Source organism: Lynx canadensis, chromosome A2, assembly GCF_007474595.2.
Source record: "Lynx canadensis isolate LIC74 chromosome A2, mLynCan4.pri.v2, whole genome shotgun sequence".
NCBI classification, from domain to species: domain Eukaryota; kingdom Metazoa; phylum Chordata; class Mammalia; order Carnivora; family Felidae; genus Lynx; species Lynx canadensis.
Genome location: NC_044304.2, coordinates 78,645,802 through 78,658,344, shown reverse-complemented (window position 1 = coordinate 78,658,344; position 12,543 = coordinate 78,645,802). Strand labels below are relative to the sequence as shown.

At 42.0% G+C, this 12,543-nt stretch overlaps 1 pseudogene; it reads left to right on the top strand.

The window, feature by feature from the left end:
- The first annotated feature begins 1,262 nt into the window (after positions 1-1,262).
- On the top strand, positions 1,263-11,472 carry LOC115501497 (annotated as a pseudogene).
- Positions 11,473-12,543: the final 1,071 nt, after the last annotated feature.

The following is a 12,543-nucleotide window of genomic DNA, read 5'->3' as shown; positions in this document are numbered from 1 at the left end:
GAACATGCTCCACCTCTTCCTCTTGGAGTAAAACCATCTTCTAAATAGTTTTTCCCCTACATTGTTTTGTTCAATTACAATGAATTACAATGAATTGTTTTGTTCAATTACAATGAATTACAATTTTGTTCAATTACATAAAATTGTGGTATTTCAAATGTAAATGTGTAAACCAGGGAAAAAAGGTAAAAATATTTCCATACTTAAGGCACAAGATTACTACAGTATCGTTCACTAACTGGTCTGCTAGTATAGCCTTTCATGCTACAAATATCTTATGTTACTAACACTATAGCATCCCCTGCTTTCCCTCATCCCTTACTTCAGATTGGTCACTGCTAATCAGTCTTCTAGAAACTTCCTTCCCATAACCCAAAGGGAAGAAAAAGCTTACTTGTTCTTATTTCCCTTGAGCACACTTACACTTTCTCTCTTCTTTAGTCACATACCAGATCCAAACCATCTTCCTCAGGTAACAGTCATCATTGGACACCTACCCACTGGCAGAGCTCTATTTTTGTTTGTTTCTGTGTCCACCATCCTTCTGTTATTTGACTATATTTTGATTGATCTAAGCCAGTGGTTCTCAAACTTTTCAGTCTCAGGATCTCTTGACACTCTCAGAAATGATTGAGAACCTCCGAGAACTTTTGTGTTATATATCACTACTTAACATAATAGAAATTAAAACCATAGGGTGCCTGGGTGGCTCAGTCGATTAAGTGTCAGACTTCAACTTAGGTCATGATCTCATGGTTCGTGAGTTTAAATCCTGCGTCAGGCTCTGTGCTGACAGCTTAGAACCTGGAGACTCCTTTGGATTCTGTGTCTCCCTCTTTTTCTGCCCTTCTCCTGCTCATACTCTCTCTCTCAAAAATAAACATTAAAAAATTAAAAAAAAAAACAGAAATTGAAACCAGGATTAAGAATTTATATTAAAGTAATAATATGCCTACAATGTTAATTTAAAAAACATATTTTAATGAAAAGTAACTATATTTTCCAAAATAAAATATTTAGTTAGAAGAGTGGCACTGTTTTACATTTTTGCAAATGTCTCTAATGTCTGGCTTAAGAGAAGACAGAATCTCATATCTGCATGTGCATTTAACTCACGGCCATCCCATGCCACGCATCCTCTAGGGGACTCCACTGTCCACTCCTGAGACAATACAAAGGAAAAGGGAAAAAATTTAAAACTATCAAAAAGGATCTCCTGTGCTTTCCAGACCACTGTTAGGAGTCACTGGTTTAAACAAATCATGGAGGTACCTCAGGGATGAGCATGTGACTCAGTTCTCCTCAATGAGGCATAGGACCCAGTTCTCAATGAGACAAGAAGGGGTGTCTTCTAGATGTTTTGGGGAAAGGTTTCTTTCCCCTTTAAAAAGAAAAAGAGGGGCGCCTGGCTGGCTCAGTTGGTGGAGCGCATGACTCTTGATCCCTGGGTTCAAGTCCCACAGTTGGGTGTAGAGATTACTTAAAAAATAAAATCTTTAGGGGCACCTGGGTTGCTCAGTTAAGCGTCCAACTCTTGGTTTTGGCACAGGTCATGACCTCGTGGTTTGTGGCTTTGTCAGCTCCATGCTGACAGTGCAGACCCTGCTTGGGATTCTCTCTCTCTCCTTCTCACTCTGCCCCTCCCCCGCTTATGCTCTCTCTTTCTCAAAATACATATAAACTTAAAAAAAATAATAAACATAAAAGAAAATATTTAAAGAAAAAAAAAAGAAAAAGGTGTTTATCAGCCAGTGATTGGTTTAAGAATAGAAAGGACTCTAAATACATCAAATAAAAAGGGATTTGATACAGGGAATAAGGTGATTAGAAAGTCATTGAAAGCCTCGAAAAGCAGACATCTGGAGGCTGCCCACGGGACTCTGGTTCAAGGTCACATCAATGTAGCTGCAATTCAAAGATTAAGAAACTGCTATAACTGGGGTGCCTGGGTGGCTCCATCCATTGAGCGTCAGATTCTTTTTGAGAAAGAGAGAGCACTCCGTGCATGAGTGGGAGAGGGACAGAGAGAGAGGGAGACAGAATCCCAAGAGGTCCCTGCACTGTGAGAGCAGAGCCCGACTCGGGGCTTAAACTCCTGAAACCGGTGAGATCATAACCTGAGCTGCTATCAAGAGTCAGATGCTTAACTGACTGAGCCCCCCAGGCACCCAAGCATCAGACTCTTGATTTCAGGTCATAATCCCAGGATTGTGAGATGGAGCCATGCTGGGTGTAGAGCCTGCTTGAGCCAGTCTCTCTCTCTCTCTCTCTCCCTCCCTCCCACCCCCCCCCCCATCTGCTGGCAGTCTCCTGCTCTCTCTCTCTCTCTAAAACAAAATAAAATAAAGTAAAATAAAATAAAATAAAAAGAAGCTGCTACAACTTCCTCCCACTCACGAAAGTGGCGACTGGACTCAGGAGTCCCCTGGAAGCAGTTGCCACCTCAGCCACAACAAAACCCATCTCATTTCCACCTTGTACCTCTCTCTCCTACATCCAGTTGGCAGGACCTGATTCATAGTCTGAATTCTAGCTGCCAAGGAACCTGGAAAATACTGTGTTTAGCTTTCTAGATTCTCAAAATAGATGACAAATAAAATGGATATTGAGAGAATCAGTCCAAAACTCCACCACAAGAGGGGAAAAAAGATCCCTTTTTTTCTGCAGGATGCCATGCTACCTGGTCACCAGGAGGGGAATTAAGAGGCAGTTCATGAAAAGAGGACATGCTGAGGATGGCACAGAGGAAATGGGAAAGGATAACATGGTTCAACTACTGAATTAATCAACTTGAAACTGCTTACTTCTAGATTTCGTATTTTATAAGATAATAAATCTCATTATTTAAGCCATTTAAGTTACATTTTAACCCAATCTCTTCTTTTTTCTCCTCCAGTCTTCTGCCTTCAAGTCCTTGCCTTCAGGTTCTCGTAATGTATGAAATTAACAACCTCTCTTCTCCCCTTTCAGTCTCAGCTACAATCCATCTACAATATACTTTCTCTGAAGTACCCAACTTACTATCATATCTGTAGAGAGCTGAGTCAGTTACTTAAATGGTAAAAATGTAGAGGTCCATTAAAGGCTCCTAGTTCAAATATCTTCCCTTCAATTGCATACAGAGACTTCACCATTAGAGAGTCATTTCCTTGAGGGATTCTTCGCATGTGATTCTTGATTCCAGGGTCATGAATTCGAGCCCCACATTGAGCATAGGGTTTACTTTAAAAAAAAATAAGTCATTTCTTTGAGTTTGAGCTTGGACTTTTTAATCTCAAAAAGTAATTTTTAGGGGCGCCTGGGTGGCTCAGTTGGTTGAGCGTCCGACTTCAGCTCAGGTCATGATCTCGCAATCTGTGAGTTCAAGCCCCGCGTTGGGCCCTGTGCTGACAGATCAGAGCCTAGAGCCTGTTTCAGATTCTATGTCTCCCTCTCTCTCTCTGCCCCTTTCCCACTCATGCTCTGTCTCTCTCACTCTCAAAAATGAATAAATGTTAAAAAAAATTTTTTAAAAAAGTAATTTTTAATTTCTGGATGAAATTATGTAATGTATAGAATTTGCTTAAAACTTATCTAGTGATGGGCATGAGGAAAAGCAGACATATGGATAAAATCAACTTGACCAAGAGTGGTTAAGACTGTTGAAGCTTGAAGCTACCTAGGAGTAACAACCACCACAACAATAACCACCACAACTTCTGTATATGTCTAAAATTTGAAATTTCTCATCTTCTTAGCCCACTTAAAGAAGTCATCCTGAAAATTATAAATACTCGGGCCGCCTGGGTGGCTCAGTCTGTTGAGCGTCCGACATTGGCTCAGCTCATGATCTCACGGTTCGTGAGTTCGAGCCCCGTGTTGGGCTCTGTACTGATAGCTCAGAGCCTGGAGCCTGCTTCTGCTTCTGTGTCTCCTTCTCTCTCTGCCCCTAACCCACTCGCATTCTGTCTCTGTCTCTCTCAAAAATAAATAAAAGTTAAAAAAAAATTTTTTTTAAAGAAAATTATAAATACTCCACCTGAGGGTTATACAGTAAGAGATGATCAGATATTAAGACTTAAAGAGGCATTACATGCTCAAATTAAGCTGCATTGCTACAACTAGGCTGGAGCCTATGGATGTGAGCTTCGTTGGAAGGAAAAAATAGATGAGGCAGATGTTATACGTGGCAGCCCAATGACCATATCCAGCTATCGTTTCGTTGGTTCACAAAGAGCGTAGTGAAACATGGTTAAAATAATTTCACTACCTGCATTACCTATATTAAAAGATTTTATGTAAATGAATGCAGATTTTCCTATATTTTATTTTAGAGAGAGGGCACAAGTGAGCAAGTGGCAGAGAGAGAGAGAGAGAGAGAGAGAAATGGGGCTCACCTGAAGCTGGGCTCAAACTCCCTGATGCGGGGCTCCAACTCACGAACCCTTTGACCATGACCTGAGCCCAAGTCAGATGCTTAACCGACTGAGCCACCCAGGCGCCCTAGATTTTCATATTCTATTAAATGCATGAGATCTGTCCAAACTGGATCTTCATTCCCACAAGCAACATACATTCTCTGCTTTGCCAGAATCCTCACCCAGCCTGCTTCCCACGACATTCGTTATAGATAGCAGAGCCAGACTGCTCTGGGTTTGAATACTGGCTCCACTACTTTGTGCTCTTGGACAATAATTTATTCTCTCTGTGCCACTATTTCCTCAAGTTAAATGGGGATTATAATAGTATCTTTATCAGTGGGTTATTGAGAGGAATAAATGAGTCAAAATATGTCAAGTGCTTAGAATAGTGCTGGGCACATAGTAAGAGCAAATAAGCATTTGTCATCAACACTGTCATCATTATCATTTTCTTAGCTCTATAAGCATTTGAGTTTACCATCCCCGGCTCCAATACTCAAACTTTAACATATATTAGAAACACATGGGGTTTGGCTTTAAATGCAACTTATCAGGGGTGCCTGTCTGGCTCCATCAGTAGAGCATGTGATCCTTGATCTCAAGGTCATAAGTTCAAAACCCACATTAGGCATGGAGCCTCATTAATTAAAAAATGATAATAATAAATACAACTTATCAGATTCCAACCCAATCTTGTTTATTACGTTCAATTTGGAGACCAAGGGATGTGCATTTTAACAAGCAGCCAGATGATCAAATGTTTTTTTGATATTGTACCCCATCAGTAAACATTTCAAGAAAGCACCCTCAATATGACATTTACTTATTTTTATGAATTACTACATCAGTCACAAAACCAACATATTACCTGCATTATAAAATTGTACAAAAACATTTTAGAAAGACAAAATAAAGATAACTAAAAATAATTCTATAATTTACAAAATCAAGACTTTTTGTTCTCACTAAAAATGTTGCCAGTACTAACTTTGTAGTGAGAGCAAAATGACTAATTATGGTCCTTTCAAATTTTTTAAATCTTGGTTTGACACTTTCTGAGATAGCAATTCATAAAAACACTTCTAAGTTCAGTTTATTTTTGTACTTGATCTTAATGGCTATCAAAGCAAAGAAGATATTTCATAAAGGTTTGATATATAATAAACACTTAGGGCAAAGTTTATCAATAATGATAAGTGCCTGAGTGGCTTAGTCAGTTCAGCATCTTACTTGGGCTCAGGTCATGATCTTGTGGTTTGTGGGTTAGAGACCCATGCTGGGCTCACTGCTGTCAGCATGGAGCCCGCTTGGGATCCTCTGTCTCCCTCTTTCTCTGCCCCTCCCCCACTTGCACACGCACACACACACACACACACACTCTCTCTCTCTCTCTCAAAAATAAATATTAAAAAAATGTTAAGGGATAGAAAATAATGATAAGAATAAAAATTTTTGTTTCAAGTAGTCCTCATAATTTTTTTTCTTTTCTTTCTTTCTTTTTTTTTTAATTGGCTTTATGCCCAATGCAGATCCCAAGGCAGGGCTTGAATTCATGACCCTGAGATCAAGACCTGAGCTGAAATCAAGAGTTGGGGGTGCCTGGGTGGCTCAGTTGATTAAGTGTCTGACTTCAGTCTGGTGATGATCTCACAGTTCATGGGTTCAAACCCCACATCGGGCTCTGTGCTGACAGCTTGGAGCCTGGAGCCTGCATTGGATTCTGTGTCTCCCTCTCTTTCTGACCCTCCCCTGCTCACGCTCTGTCTCTCTCTCTCAAAAAATAAATAAACATTAAAAAAGTGAAAAAAATTATAGACCTCAAAGACATGTTTTTCTTTTTTTAATTTTTTAAAGTTTATTTTGAGAGACAGAGCGAACAGGGGAAGGGAAGAGAGAAGAGAGAATCCCAAGCAGGCCCTGCGCCGTCATTGCTCAGCCCAACACGGGGCCGAACTCACCAACCATGAGATCATGACCTGAGCCGAAATCAAGAGTCAGACGCTTAACTGACAGAGTCACCCAGGTGCCCCTCAAAGAGATGTTTTTCGATGTGGTTATGTATCTGTTGATATTTATCATATTGGAAATTAAAACAGAAAAAATTTAAAAAACAAGAATCCCTAAGCGCACATTCCATTTGCAGCAGAATGATGATGGCATCCATGTCACGGAGCCTATAGAAAACCCCACTGCATACTTAGGAGAGTTTGAGAGTGGAAAAAGGCACAAACGTCTTAGTGCTACCTATTTGGGGCTCACAGAACTCCTGTGGGTCCCCAGACCTCACTTTGAGAATCAATGCTCTAGGGAACTTTTTTTTTTTAATTTTTTTTTTTAACATTTATTTATTTTTGAGACAGAGAGAGACAGAGCATGAACGGGGGAGGGTCAGAGAGAGGGAGACACAGAATCTGAAACAGGCTCCAGGCTCCGAGCTGCCAGCACAGAGCCCGACGTGGGGCTCGAACTCACGGACCGCGAGATCATGACCTGAGCCGAAGTCTGCCACTCAACCGACTGAGCCACCCAGGCGCCCCGGGAACTTTTTTTTTTTTTTTAAGTAGGCTCCACGCCCAATGTGGGGCTTGATCTTACCACTCAGAGATCAAGTGTTGCATATTCCACGGACTGAGCCATCCAGGCACCCCTCCAGGGGAATCTTTTTAAAGCCATAGGTTAATTTTGTGAGGGTTGGTTTCATTAAACTAGATAATACAACCTACAAATCTAGTAACTAGGCTTGGGTAATCTGCAAATGGCCCCGTATTCTGGAGTGTGATGATGCCTCCATGTCAGGAACCCCCAGTCTTTCCTCAGAATAACATATTTGATATTGAGTGACTGATATATGAATGACAGGGTACTAGAGTGAAAAATCCACATACTAAATACTGATTGAGCTTAATTTCACATTTGCACAAAAATAAACACAAATGCAAGGTATAATACTCATTCCAACATTCCAAGTAGTCTACACCCCACTTTAGACCAGTCGGTGTAGTTATGCGGGGTATTGCCTAAAGAGAAGAGCTGAGGAGAGGACCCTAGTATAGGTTGAACTGTGTCCGCTAAAAAGAGATTTTGAAGTTTTAACACACCCACTCTTCACCACCATCCCTGTGAATGTAACCTTATTTAGAAATAGTCTTTGGAGATGTCATCAAGTTAAAAGGAGGTCACACTGGATTAGGGTGGGTCCTAATCCAATGACTGGTGACCTTGTAAGAATAGGGAAATTTGGATACAAAGATACAGAAGACACAGAGACAGAGGGAAGAAGGCCACGTGACCTCAGAGGCAGAGACTGAAGTAGTACATCTACAAGGCAAGGAATGCTGAGAGCATGGGCAGCTACCAAAAGCTAGGAAGAAACCAGGAAGCGTTCTTCCCTAGACCTGCACAGGGAGTATGGCCCTACCGAGGCCTGGATTTCAGACTCCCAGCTTCCAGCCATGAGGAGAGAAGACATTTCTGGATTTCTGTTTTAAGTAATCTCTACACCCAATGAGGGGCTTGAACTCATGACCCCGAGGTCAAAAGTCACATGCTCTTCTGACTGAGCCAACCAGTTGCCCCAACATTTCTGTTACTTTAAGCCAGTTTGTTATAGCAACCCTAGGGAACTAATGAAGGGGCCCATGTTTGGAGAGGCTTTTTGGGTCTTTGAGAAAAAGGTCTGAGGGCAGGGCTGGGAAAACAAATTCTAGCTGCTGTTCTGCAGTTCTATCTTTCGATAATGTACTAGCATTTCTCCTAACTCTATCACATTCTGAGCTATTAATGATCTATTCTCTTTATCCTATTTATTATCATTTACTGAGTAGATATTTCCTTTCTTTATCCTACTTCTATTTGTCAGCGCTTTGACAATCAAAGCAAAAATCTATTTAAAAAAAATTTTTTTTAACGTTCATTCATTCTTTAAAATTTTTTTTTTTTTTTTTTTTTTTTTTTTGACAGGGAGAGACAGAGCATGAACGGGGGAGGGTCAGAGAGAGGGAGACACAGAATCTGAAACAGGCTCCAGGCTCTGAGCTGTCAGCACAGAGCCCGACGCGGGGCTCAAACTCACAGACTGCGAGATCATGACCTGAGCCGAAGTCGGCCACTTAACCGACTGAGCCACCCAGGCGCCCCACGTTCATTCATTCTTGAGACAGGGAGAGACAGAGCATGAATGGGGGAGGGTCAGAGAGAGGGAGACACAGAATCTGAAACAGGCTCCAGGCTCTGAGCTGTCAGCACAGAGCCCGACGCAGGGCTCAAACTCACAGACTGCGAGACCATGACCTGAGCCGAAGTCGGACGCTCAACCAACTGAGCCACCCAGGTGCGCCCCCCCCCTTTTTTTTTTTTTTTTTTTTAATTTTTTTTTTCAACGTTTATTTATTTTTGGGACAGAGAGAGACAGAGCATGAACAGGGGAGGGGCAGAGAGAGAGGGAGACACAGAATCACAAACAGGCTCCAGGCTCCGAGCCATCAGCCCAGAGCCTGACGCGGGGCTCGAACTCACGGACCGCGAGATCGTGACCTGGCTGAAGTCGGACGCTTAACCGACTGCGCCACCCAGGCGCCCCCCCCCCTTTTTTTTTAAATAGGCTCCACACCCAATGTGGGGCTTGAGCTCATGACCCTGAGATCAAGAGTCATGTGCTCTACCAACTGAGCCAGCCAGATGCCCCAAAAGTCTATTTTTTGTTGTGTATTTCAATATGTTGGTTTGACTCTACAACTGGGAGGCCTCAGTAAATATTTGTTTACTAATGTAAGAGATAGGAAAGGTCTTCTAAAGGTTATGTGTTGTAGAAAGATTGAAATTTCTGCAACTTAGAATTCACTTATAAGAAGTTCTCTTTTACACTGAATATGTGTTATTTAATGTTTTTTACCTATACATTTGAGAAGCACTCTGTAGCTGATAATAACTTGTACCTATTCCTTTTTTTTTTTTTTTTTTTTTTTTTTTTTTGCTTAGGGTATTTCAGAATCGCTGATGTGTTTAGATGACTTTGTTGTTTATATCTATCTGTCATTTTTTTAATGGCATAAAACATTTAAACACATTTCGTCAATATGACGCCAAAAATACAGACTTGTCCTTTTCCCCTACTTTCACGTGTGAGATTTGAAGACATTGTTTAACATGTCCACCAAAGTATTATTTAATTATCTAGGACCTAGGGGTCAGCAAACTTTTTCTGGAAAAAAAAAAAGAATCAGTCAATTATTCAGGTTTTTGGATTTTACAATCCTTGAAAAACATAAAGGCCATTCTTAACTCATGGGCTGTGCCAAAACATCCACTGGCTACATTTGGCCTGCTGAGGACACTTTGCTGATTCTAGAAGTCCCTTTGTTTGTTTCACTTGTTTGTTTCACTATTCACCATTGATTAAAAGTCTAGATCTTATGAATTCACATGTTAAGATGTATTTTTCTCCAGTAAGGGTAATATTAATCTGTCTGATAGAAATATAACATCAAAGGTTATGGGAAAAGAAGTTTATGGTTTATTATCAAAAGATATTAACTAACCAGTTTTGTACCTAACAGAGCAATTCCTTTTTTTTTTTTAAAGTTAAACTTTAGGGGCACCTGGGTGGCTCAGTTGGTTAAGTGTCCGACTCTTGATTTCGGCTCAAGTCATGATCTCCCAGTTTGTGAGTTTGAGTCCCAAGTTGAGCTCTGCACTGGTGGCGTGTGGACTGCTTGGGATTCTTTCTCTCTCTCCCTCTCTCTCTGCCCTTCCCCTTCTAGTGGACGCGTGTGCTCTCTCTCAAAACAAGTGAATAAACCTAAAAATAAATATATAAAAATTTAAAATTCAAGATTTTTGTAGATTTACTTTCAGTTGTAAGAGATAATACACAGAGATGCTGTGTACTCTCTACCCAGTTTCCACAACAGGAACATCTTGCAGGACTATAGTACAGTATACAGTCAGGATACTGATGAATAGAGTCAAGACACAGAGCGTTTCCATCACCTCAAGGATCCCTCATGTAGCCATTTTTTTTAAGTTTATTTATTTTGAGAGAGAGAGAGAGAGAGAGAGAGAGAGGAGAGGGAGAGAGGAGAGAGGGAATCCCAAACAGGCTCCGCACTGTCAGTGAGGAGCCCAATGTAGGGCTCGATACCAGGAACCTTGAGATCATGACCTGAGCCAGAATCAAGACTTGGATGCTTGCTTTTCCATGCTACCCAGGGAGGGGTCCATACGGCATTGTCCTGTGTTCCTGTCATAACTTAAAGGGAAATTTTCACGCTATCCCAAGCCCTTGATGTCCTACAAATGCAAGGAGGAGGATGTCCTTAAATTCCCCACAGCAGGAACCCACCTAGGTGGCATCAACCTTGACTTCCAAATGGAACAGTTCATATACAAGAGGAAAAGTCGTGGCAGCTACATGATAAATCTGAAGAGAACCTGGGAGAAGCTTCTGCTGGCAGCTCGTGCCATTGCTGCCACTGAAACCCCAGCTGATGTCAGTGTCACATCATCCAGGAGTACTGGCCAATGAGCTGTGCTGAGGTTTGCTGCTGCGGCTGCTACTGCTGCTGCTGGAGCCACTCCTATTGTTGGCCACTTCACTTCTGGAACCTTCTTCACTAACCCAGATCCAGGCAGCCTTCTAGGAGCCGAGACGTCTGGTGGTAACCGATCCCAGGGCTGACCGCCAGCCTCTCACGGAGGCGTCTTCCGTTCACCTGCGTCCCATCGCTCTGTGTCACAGACTCGCCTCTGCTCTCTGTGGGCGCTGCCAGCCGTTGCAACAACGCGGGAGCTCGCTCCGTGGCTCAGACGTGGCTGCTGGCCCGGGACGTTCTGCGCACGCGCGCGCGCGGCTCCTTTTCCGTGAACACCCACGGGAGGTCCTGCCCGATCTCTGCTTCTACAGAGATCCTGAAGCATCGAAGAGGAAGAGCAGGCCGCTGCTGAAAAGGCCGTGACCAAGGAGGAATTTCAGGGTGAATGGACTGCTCCCGCTCCTGAGTTCACAGCTACTCAACCCCAAGTCGCAGACTGGTCTGCAGGCGTGCGGGGCCCAATTCAGCAGTTCCCCCACTGAAGACAGGATGTACACAACTCACTGATGAGTTGAAAAAAACCTCCGTGTGTTCCTTCTCTATTTGTATGAGTCATCTACATGCCATCAGTAAGTATATGTGTTGTCAAAGTACATTGTTATGTACAATGTTACATTAGTTTCAGGTGTACAACATAGTGATTCAGCAAGGACATTCTGCTGTGCTCACCACAAGTGTGGCTGCCGTCTGTCACCACACAACACTACGACAGCACCACTGACTATTTCCCTAGGCTGTATCTTTCATCCCCATGACTTACTCAGTCCATAACTGAGCCTGTGCCTCCCACTCCCTTGCACCCATTTTGCCCTCCTCCTCCCCCTAGTCCCCTCCGGGAACCACCAGTTTGTCTCTGTACTTATGGGTCTGTTTCTGCATGAGTCACATTTTAAACTTTTTGCAAATAATACTTTGATATAATTACTTATCCCATGCTTGCCCCCTAAAGAGAGTTTCCAGTTGGCTCAGTTTTTTTTTTTTTTTTTTTTTTAATTTAGAAAACTTGTATCTAGTCAGAAAAGCTCAGGTCACCTTTTCTCTCCTCCAGCCAGAATAAAAATATAATTTACTTTGAGTTTCAAAGTAATGAAACCTTCAGTGACAGGTTATTTCTGTGACATTTGGGGGTGAGTTAAGAAGAAAGAAATTTTAAAATAGCATTCTTATCCTATGCCACTGGCTCACTTTTCATTTTTTAAGCAATGATTCCAACAGCATATCAGCATAGAGATTTATGATTAATTGGTCAAAAAACCCCATGTGTCTTTCAGACTTCAATTTTTTGCTTCTAGTGAGAAGCAGATAGTTCATGATAGAGATTATTACTTAATAGAAAAGGTATGTTTTCTCAGATGAGAAGATTAGAGGCCACTTAGTCTACTCCACTGTTTCAGAGCATGACTAAAATAATAATTTTTTTTTTTTTTCAATTTTAAGTAGGCTTCACACCCTGCATGGAACCCAACGTGGGGCTCGAACTCACGACCCTGAGATCATGACCTGAGCTGAGATCAAGAGTCAGACCTGGGTGGTTCAGCTAGTTGAGTGTCTGA